This window comes from Schistocerca serialis, unplaced genomic scaffold (assembly GCF_023864345.2).
Source record: "Schistocerca serialis cubense isolate TAMUIC-IGC-003099 unplaced genomic scaffold, iqSchSeri2.2 HiC_scaffold_1092, whole genome shotgun sequence".
Lineage (NCBI taxonomy): Eukaryota > Metazoa > Arthropoda > Insecta > Orthoptera > Acrididae > Schistocerca > Schistocerca serialis.
The window spans coordinates 45,001-55,000 of NW_026047285.1; the positions used below are offsets into that span (position 1 = coordinate 45,001).

Here is a 10,000-nt window from a genome sequence, read left to right on the forward strand (position 1 = left end):
ATACCGCCATCTATGAGACGCCAAGCCGACCAAGACATCGATGGGCCCACAGTGCCCATCTTTCGACCCCACCCACAAAGCCTGCGTCCTCTGTCGACCACAGCACCCCAACGCCAGCGCCTCTGCCGCACGAAATCGTGGACCGGCAATCACTCCACCTGCGCCCCACTCCAACCGCCCAACTCGCAACTCCAGCGGATGAACGGCGGACTTTTCCCGCAGTCGCAATGTGCAATCCACCCCTATAACATGCGTTTCATGAAGAGGTATGTCCAATATGCGACATTCCCGCTGTCCCTATACATGAGCTGCAATTTGCAAATTGTATTGTCCCTATACATGAGCTGCGAGCTGTACCACTTACGAGCTACAGACGCGATCGCGTTGCTCTCTGTACGAATGCCGATGCTGAGCGGTCAGCTAGGAGGCGCTCCATCCATGTCGGTACCGGTGAGCGTTGCACTCGCAGTCGCAAAAACGTACGGCAAGTATATTACTCGGAAGAGTTAATGACAGTCCAAGCCCCCCCTGCGTGGGGAGAGTCTTGCTAGGCCATGACCCACCGGAAGGGCGCAGCGTCCCCCACCCCAGACATGTGACGTCACACTATCGGTATTGACGACTAGACTCATTGCTTATAATCATTTGCCATACACCGGTGGAAGCTGCCGAGACGAGTAGCTACATAGCGCGCTCGCCGTGTCACTAATGTACAGAGATACAACAGTTTCGACGGGAACCACATTAAACGTATACACGGCGCTGATTAGTAATAGATAGAGCCATCAGAATACAGATAATATATACAACTGTCCGTATACATGCTGAAAGACTCTGCTCACAATCACAACCACACGTCAGCCACACACTCTTATCACGCACTACTCTCTGCCTGTAACACGCACACAGACAATATGTAAGCACCAGCATGCAACAACACCCAGTGCATCCTCTCCGCCACATTAGACAATCCACACTGTCATAACCAGACTGGGAGGTCCACACAGAAAACAGAATATCCCACCCACCCGACAACCACCATTGCTCAGCCAAGCCACCAACACCCACACATGTCCTACACAGGGGTGCACCCAACATCACAATACTGCCTCCTCTCACAGCACACAAACAATGGCAGGAATGAAAGACACAGGTCTGCCACAAGCATGGAATGAGAGCGCCGCCTGTCATGAGCCAAAGGTACATCCTGACGTGGCAAATCAGATGATACCGCAGGCATCCACGTACTATAATCACAATCAACAAACCGGCCGCCGCCCCCCCCCCCCATTAAACCTTTCCTTACAACAATGTGTACCTTAACCTAACCTATGTCGTACCTTAACCTAACCTATGTCGTACCTTAACCTAACCTATGTCGTACCTTAACCTAACCTATGTCGTACCTTAACCTAACCTATGTCGTACCTTAACCTAACCTATGTCGTACCTTAACCTAACCTATGTCGTACCTTAACCTAACCTATGTCGTACCTTAACCTAACCTATGTCGTACCTTAACCTAACCTATGTCGTACCTTAACCTAACCTATGTCGTACCTTAACCTAACCTATGTCGTTCCTTAACCTAACCTATGTCGTACCTTAACCTAACCTATGTCGTGCCTTAACCTAACCTATGTCGTGCCTTAACCTAACCTATGTCGTGCCTTAACCTAACCTATGTCGTGCCTTAACCTAACCTATGTCGTGCCTTAACCTAACCTATGTCGTGCCTTAACCTAACCTATGTCGTGCCTTAACCTAACCTATGTCGTGCCTTAACCTAACCTATGTCGTGCCTTAACCTAACCTATGTCGTGCCTTAACCTAACCTATGTCGTGCCTTAACCTAACCTATGTCGTGCCTTAACCTAACCTATGTCGTGCCTTAACCTAACCTATGTCGTGCCTTAACCTAACCTATGTCGTGCCTTAACCTAACCTATGTCGTGCCTTAACCTAACCTATGTCGTGCCTTAACCTAACCTATGTCGTGCCTTAACCTAACCTATGTCGTGCCTTAACCTAACCTATGTCGTGCCTTAACCTAACCTATGTCGTGCCTTAACCTAACCTATGTCGTGCCTTAACCTAACCTATATTGCGCCTTAATGTAACCTATATTGCGCCTTAATGTAACCTATATTGCGCCTTAATGTAACCTATATTGCGCCTTAATGTAACCTATATTGCGCCTTAACGTAACCTATATTGCGCCTTAACGTAACCTATATTGCGCCTTAACGTAACCTATATTGCGCCTTAACGTAACCTATATTGCGCCTTAACGTAACCTATATTGCGCCTTAACGTAACCTATATTGCGCCTTAACGTAACCTATATTGCGCCTTAACGTAACCTATATTGCGCCTTAACGTAACCTATATTGCGCCTTAACGTAACCTATATTGCGCCTTAACGTAACCTATATTGCGCCTTAACGTAACCTATATTGCGCCTTAACGTAACCTATATTGCGCCTTAACGTAACCTATATTGCGCCTTAACGTAACCTATATTGCGCCTTAACGTAACCCACATTGCCCCTTAACGTAACCCACATTGCCCCTTAACGTAACCCATATTGTGCTGTAACCCAACACACGTTGGGCCTTAACCCAACACACGTTGGGCCTTAACCCAACACACGTTGGGCCTTAACCCAACACACGTTGGGCCTTAACCCAACACACGTTGGGCCTTAACCCAACACACGTTGGGCCTTAACCCAACACACGTTGGGCCTTAACCCAACACACGTTGGGCCTTAACCCAACACACGTTGGGCCTTAACCTGCTCTGTAATTGTCATACGACGCGTTAAATTAGTGTAGTGTTGCCTAACTGCAACCCCCGCAATATAGTTTGCTACTCGCACTGCCCGGTCCCCAGTGTATCGCTTCATGTTAAACACCTTGCAGCGATACACTGTAATGTGGATGGCAGCAGGACGTACATGCTCAATGCCCTTCGCAGTTGTTCATTGGCATTCGCATGGCGAAGCACTGCGCCTACGCTGTGGTACGGCCTGTGTCAACTGTCCGCTGATGTTGTACCTCCAAATCACACACTGTACTGCACATTGGTCCTCATGTACTGAATGATACATCGTGGTACATGTGACCGTACAACGACTGCGCCAACAACGGCGAACCATGCGGTCCAAATGTTGTGCACGCAGCTACGTGTCGTCTCCCTATAAGAGCTGGAGTGCAGTGTGGTATGCCCTGGATGGCGATCAGCATGAGCCGTCTGTTGATGTAGTGGCGCGTGTTGTCAGACGTTGTCGTCTCTTCTCACACACCGTGATAGCATGGTGCACTGCGTTCCACATCTGCGACATGCGACAGAGGCCGGTTGACAGTCGTTTGCGCAATGGACATCGCATACGTACGGGGGCCACCTTCCACGTGTTTGCGAAGCGTGCACATGTTGTTGCGTGTATGTGGGCAGACATAGTGTGTCGTGACACCTGACACAGGCATGCAACAATCGTTGAATTTGCAAATGGCGATGGACGCCTACGTTTGCTGGTGACGTTACGCAAATGAACAACTGGTAAACCGTTGTGGTGCGGTTGTTCTCGCTAGAGGTGAATCAGTGATGGCGACGATCGGTTGAGCTACCAACCGGTTGTTTCAGCGATACCCACCATGCCCACGAACGTGAATGGCATGTGGGTGTGAAGCGATACGCGGCGGTGGCTGGGTGGGACCGGCCCCGGCCGGTGAGGGGGGGCCGCCCGGCGTGCTGGCCGCGCGGTGCGTGGGCGCACGCGCTACAGCCGGCTGGTGGGGGCGGCCACTGGCAGGCGCGCCGGCCGACGGAGGCGGCAGGCGGCGCAGCTGCGCGCCGGCGCACCCTGCACGCGGCGCCGTGCGGCCAAAGTAGGTCCTCGCGGGCCCGGTGCGAAGCGCGGTGGACATCTGCAGTGTGCTGGTCCGATTGAGGACTGTGTGCGCTGAGGATGCGCCGCCGCCCGGCGCTCGGCGCCGCGACGCCGTCTGCTGCTCGGTCGCCTCTGCGGTTCTCGCAGGTGGTTTGTATCGCAGCTGTGCGGACGTGTTGGCGCGTGCGCTGTGCTGGGAGAGTTCGCTTCGGCACCCAAGTGGGGCTTTTGTCCTTCTGTGGCGCTGGCGTTGGAGCTGCCGGTCACCGTAGGTGGCGCGTGTTGTCTCCCGCCGGCAATGCCACGACAGCACGCTCCCGGGCCTCTGTCGGCAGCGGCAAGCTCAGTTGGGAGCACGGGTGGTCGCACCTAAAGCGTCTACTCGCCAAACTCCGGGCGATTGCGCCTCTCTCGAACCCGACCAAGTACTTAGGACGGCGCTGCGCGCCGCCGGGACCTGAGAGGGTTTCGAGGTGTATGGTGCAGGGGAGCGCAGCCTCCTCCTGTTTGCAGAATAATTGAGCGGACGCTTGCGTGTTCGCGCGGGCCCCCGGGACACACTCCCGGGCGGCCGGCTGCTCAGCTCTAGTTGACGCAGCTCCCTGGTTGATCCTGCCAGTAGTCATATGCTTGTCTCAAAGATTAAGCCATGCATGTCTCAGTACAAGCCGCATTAAGGTGAAACCGCGAATGGCTCATTAAATCAGTTATGGTTCCTTAGATCGTACCCACGTTACTTGGATAACTGTGGTAATTCTAGAGCTAATACATGCAAACAGAGTCCCGACCAGAGATGGAAGGGACGCTTTTATTAGATCAAAACCAATCGGTCGGCTCGTCCGGTCCGTTTGCCTTGGTGACTCTGAATAACTTTGGGCTGATCGCACGGTCCTCGTACCGGCGACGCATCTTTCAAATGTCTGCCTTATCAACTGTCGATGGTAGGTTCTGCGCCTACCATGGTTGTAACGGGTAACGGGGAATCAGGGTTCGATTCCGGAGAGGGAGCCTGAGAAACGGCTACCACATCCAAGGAAGGCAGCAGGCGCGCAAATTACCCACTCCCGGCACGGGGAGGTAGTGACGAAAAATAACGATACGGGACTCATCCGAGGCCCCGTAATCGGAATGAGTACACTTTAAATCCTTTAACGAGTATCTATTGGAGGGCAAGTCTGGTGCCAGCAGCCGCGGTAATTCCAGCTCCAATAGCGTATATTAAAGTTGTTGCGGTTAAAAAGCTCGTAGTTGGATTTGTGTCCCACGCTGTTGGTTCACCGCCCGTCGGTGTTTAACTGGCATGTATCGTGGGACGTCCTGCCGGTGGGGCGAGCCGAAGGCGTGCGACGCGCCTCGTGCGTGCTCGTGCGTCCCGAGGCGGACCCCGTTGCAATCCTACCAGGGTGCTCTTGAGTGAGTGTCTCGGTGGGCCGGCACGTTTACTTTGAACAAATTAGAGTGCTTAAAGCAGGCAAGCCCGCCTGAATACTGTGTGCATGGAATAATGGAATAGGACCTCGGTTCTATTTTGTTGGTTTTCGGAACCCGAGGTAATGATTAATAGGGACAGGCGGGGGCATTCGTATTGCGACGTTAGAGGTGAAATTCTTGGATCGTCGCAAGACGAACAGAAGCGAAAGCATTTGCCAAGTATGTTTTCATTAATCAAGAACGAAAGTTAGAGGTTCGAAGGCGATCAGATACCGCCCTAGTTCTAACCATAAACGATGCCAGCCAGCGATCCGCCGCAGTTCCTCCGATGACTCGGCGGGCAGCCTCCGGGAAACCAAAGCTTTTGGGTTCCGGGGGAAGTATGGTTGCAAAGCTGAAACTTACAGGAATTGACGGAAGGGCACCACCAGGAGTGGAGCCTGCGGCTTAATTTGACTCAACACGGGAAACCTCACCAGGCCCGGACACCGGAAGGATTGACAGATTGATAGCTCTTTCTTGATTCGGTGGGTGGTGGTGCATGGCCGTTCTTAGTTGGTGGAGCGATTTGTCTGGTTAATTCCGATAACGAACGAGACTCTAGCCTGCTAACTAGTCGCGTGACATCCTTCGTGCTGTCAGCGATTACAAACCGGCCGCCGCCCCCCCCCCCCATTAAACCTTTCCTTACAACAATGTGTACCTTAACCTAACCTATGTCGTACCTTAACCTAACCTATGTCGTACCTTAACCTAACCTATGTCGTACCTTAACCTAACCTATGTCGTACCTTAACCTAACCTATGTCGTACCTTAACCTAACCTATGTCGTACCTTAACCTAACCTATGTCGTACCTTAACCTAACCTATGTCGTACCTTAACCTAACCTATGTCGTACCTTAACCTAACCTATGTCGTACCTTAACCTAACCTATGTCGTACCTTAACCTAACCTATGTCGTACCTTAACCTAACCTATGTCGTGCCTTAACCTAACCTATGTCGTGCCTTAACCTAACCTATGTCGTGCCTTAACCTAACCTATGTCGTGCCTTAACCTAACCTATGTCGTGCCTTAACCTAACCTATGTCGTGCCTTAACCTAACCTATGTCGTGCCTTAACCTAACCTATGTCGTGCCTTAACCTAACCTATGTCGTGCCTTAACCTAACCTATGTCGTGCCTTAACCTAACCTATGTCGTGCCTTAACCTAACCTATGTCGTGCCTTAACCTAACCTATGTCGTGCCTTAACCTAACCTATGTCGTGCCTTAACCTAACCTATGTCGTGCCTTAACCTAACCTATGTCGTGCCTTAACCTAACCTATGTCGTGCCTTAACCTAACCTATATTGCGCCTTAATGTAACCTATATTGCGCCTTAATGTAACCTATATTGCGCCTTAATGTAACCTATATTGCGCCTTAACGTAACCTATATTGCGCCTTAACGTAACCTATATTGCGCCTTAACGTAACCTATATTGCGCCTTAACGTAACCTATATTGCGCCTTAACGTAACCAATATTGCGCCTTAACGTAACCTATATTGCGCCTTAACGTAACCTATATTGCGCCTTAACGTAACCTATATTGCGCCTTAACGTAACCTATATTGCGCCTTAACGTAACCTATATTGCGCCTTAACGTAACCTATATTGCGCCTTAACGTAACCTATATTGCGCCTTAACGTAACCCACATTGCCCCTTAACGTAACCCACATTGCCCCTTAACGTAACCCATATTGTGCTGTAACCCAACACACGTTGGGCCTTAACCCAACACACGTTGGGCCTTAACCCAACACACGTTGGGCCTTAACCCAACACACGTTGGGCCTTAACCCAACACACGTTGGGCCTTAACCCAACACACGTTGGGCCTTAACCCAACACACGTTGGGCCTTAACCCAACACACGTTGGGCCTTAACCCAACACACGTTGGGCCTTAACCTGCTCTGTAATTGTCATACGACGCGTTAAATTAGTGTAGTGTTGCCTAACTGCAACCCCCGCAATATAGTTTGCTACTCGCACTGCCCGGTCCCCAGTGTATCGCTTCATGTTAAACACCTTGCAGCGATACACTGTAATGTGGATGGCAGCAGGACGTACATGCTCAATGCCCTTCGCAGTTGTTCATTGGCATTCGCATGGCGAAGCACTGCGCCTACGCTGTGGTACGGCCTGTGTCAACTGTCCGCTGATGTTGTACCTCCAAATCACACACTGTACTGCACATTGGTCCTCATGTACTGAATGATACATCGTGGTACATGTGACCGTACAACGACTGCGCCAACAACGGCGAACCATGCGGTCCAAATGTTGTGCACGCAGCTACGTGTCGTCTCCCTATAAGAGCTGGAGTGCAGTGTGGTATGCCCTGGATGGCGATCAGCATGAGCCGTCTGTTGATGTAGTGGCGCGTGTTGTCAGACGTTGTCGTCTCTTCTCACACACCGTGATAGCATGGTGCACTGCGTTCCACATCTGCGACATGCGACAGAGGCCGGTTGACAGTCGTTTGCGCAATGGACATCGCATACGTACGGGGGCCACCTTCCACGTGTTTGCGAAGCGTGCACATGTTGTTGCGTGTATGTGGGCAGACATAGTGTGTCGTGACACCTGACACAGGCATGCAACAATCGTTGAATTTGCAAATGGCGATGGACGCCTACGTTTGCTGGTGACGTTACGCAAATGAACAACTGGTAAACCGTTGTGGTGCGGTTGTTCTCGCTAGAGGTGAATCAGTGATGGCGACGATCGGTTGAGCTACCAACCGGTTGTTTCAGCGATACCCACCATGCCCACGAACGTGAATGGCATGTGGGTGTGAAGCGATACGCGGCGGTGGCTGGGTGGGACCGGCCCCGGCCGGTGAGGGGGGGCCGCCCGGCGTGCTGGCCGCGCGGTGCGTGGGCGCACGCGCTACAGCCGGCTGGTGGGGGCGGCCACTGGCAGGCGCGCCGGCCGACGGAGGCGGCAGGCGGCGCAGCTGCGCGCCGGCGCACCCTGCACGCGGCGCCGTGCGGCCAAAGTAGGTCCTCGCGGGCCCGGTGCGAAGCGCGGTGGACATCTGCAGTGTGCTGGTCCGATTGAGGACTGTGTGCGCTGAGGATGCGCCGCCGCCCGGCGCTCGGCGCCGCGACGCCGTCTGCTGCTCGGTCGCCTCTGCGGTTCTCGCAGGTGGTTTGTATCGCAGCTGTGCGGACGTGTTGGCGCGTGCGCTGTGCTGGGAGAGTTCGCTTCGGCACCCAAGTGGGGCTTTTGTCCTTCTGTGGCGCTGGCGTTGGAGCTGCCGGTCACCGTAGGTGGCGCGTGTTGTCTCCCGCCGGCAATGCCACGACAGCACGCTCCCGGGCCTCTGTCGGCAGCGGCAAGCTCAGTTGGGAGCACGGGTGGTCGCACCTAAAGCGTCTACTCGCCAAACTCCGGGCGATTGCGCCTCTCTCGAACCCGACCAAGTACTTAGGACGGCGCTGCGCGCCGCCGGGACCTGAGAGGGTTTCGAGGTGTATGGTGCAGGGGAGCGCAGCCTCCTCCTGTTTGCAGAATAATTGAGCGGACGCTTGCGTGTTCGCGCGGGCCCCCGGGACACACTCCCGGGCGGCCGGCTGCTCAGCTCTAGTTGACGCAGCTCCCTGGTTGATCCTGCCAGTAGTCATATGCTTGTCTCAAAGATTAAGCCATGCATGTCTCAGTACAAGCCGCATTAAGGTGAAACCGCGAATGGCTCATTAAATCAGTTATGGTTCCTTAGATCGTACCCACGTTACTTGGATAACTGTGGTAATTCTAGAGCTAATACATGCAAACAGAGTCCCGACCAGAGATGGAAGGGACGCTTTTATTAGATCAAAACCAATCGGTCGGCTCGTCCGGTCCGTTTGCCTTGGTGACTCTGAATAACTTTGGGCTGATCGCACGGTCCTCGTACCGGCGACGCATCTTTCAAATGTCTGCCTTATCAACTGTCGATGGTAGGTTCTGCGCCTACCATGGTTGTAACGGGTAACGGGGAATCAGGGTTCGATTCCGGAGAGGGAGCCTGAGAAACGGCTACCACATCCAAGGAAGGCAGCAGGCGCGCAAATTACCCACTCCCGGCACGGGGAGGTAGTGACGAAAAATAACGATACGGGACTCATCCGAGGCCCCGTAATCGGAATGAGTACACTTTAAATCCTTTAACGAGTATCTATTGGAGGGCAAGTCTGGTGCCAGCAGCCGCGGTAATTCCAGCTCCAATAGCGTATATTAAAGTTGTTGCGGTTAAAAAGCTCGTAGTTGGATTTGTGTCCCACGCTGTTGGTTCACCGCCCGTCGGTGTTTAACTGGCATGTATCGTGGGACGTCCTGCCGGTGGGGCGAGCCGAAGGCGTGCGACGCGCCTCGTGCGTGCTCGTGCGTCCCGAGGCGGACCCCGTTGCAATCCTACCAGGGTGCTCTTGAGTGAGTGTCTCGGTGGGCCGGCACGTTTACTTTGAACAAATTAGAGTGCTTAAAGCAGGCAAGCCCGCCTGAATACTGTGTGCATGGAATAATGGAATAGGACCTCGGTTCTATTTTGTTGGTTTTCGGAACCCGAGGTAATGATTAATAGGGACAGGCGGGGGCATTCGTATTGCGACGTTAGAGGTGAAATTCTTGGATCGTC

General features: G+C 53.0%; 1 non-coding gene across 1 annotated transcript in view; it reads left to right on the forward strand.

Annotated features, from left to right (window-relative positions):
* The first annotated feature begins 8,981 nt into the window (after nucleotides 1-8,981).
* Nucleotides 8,982-10,000, forward strand: part of LOC126431411 (small subunit ribosomal RNA) — a 1,910-nt gene continuing 891 nt past the window's right edge. The window contains exon 1 of the ribosomal RNA XR_007577573.1: nucleotides 8,982-10,000. This exon is cut by the window's right edge and continues 891 nt beyond it. This is a non-coding gene — a ribosomal RNA (small subunit ribosomal RNA).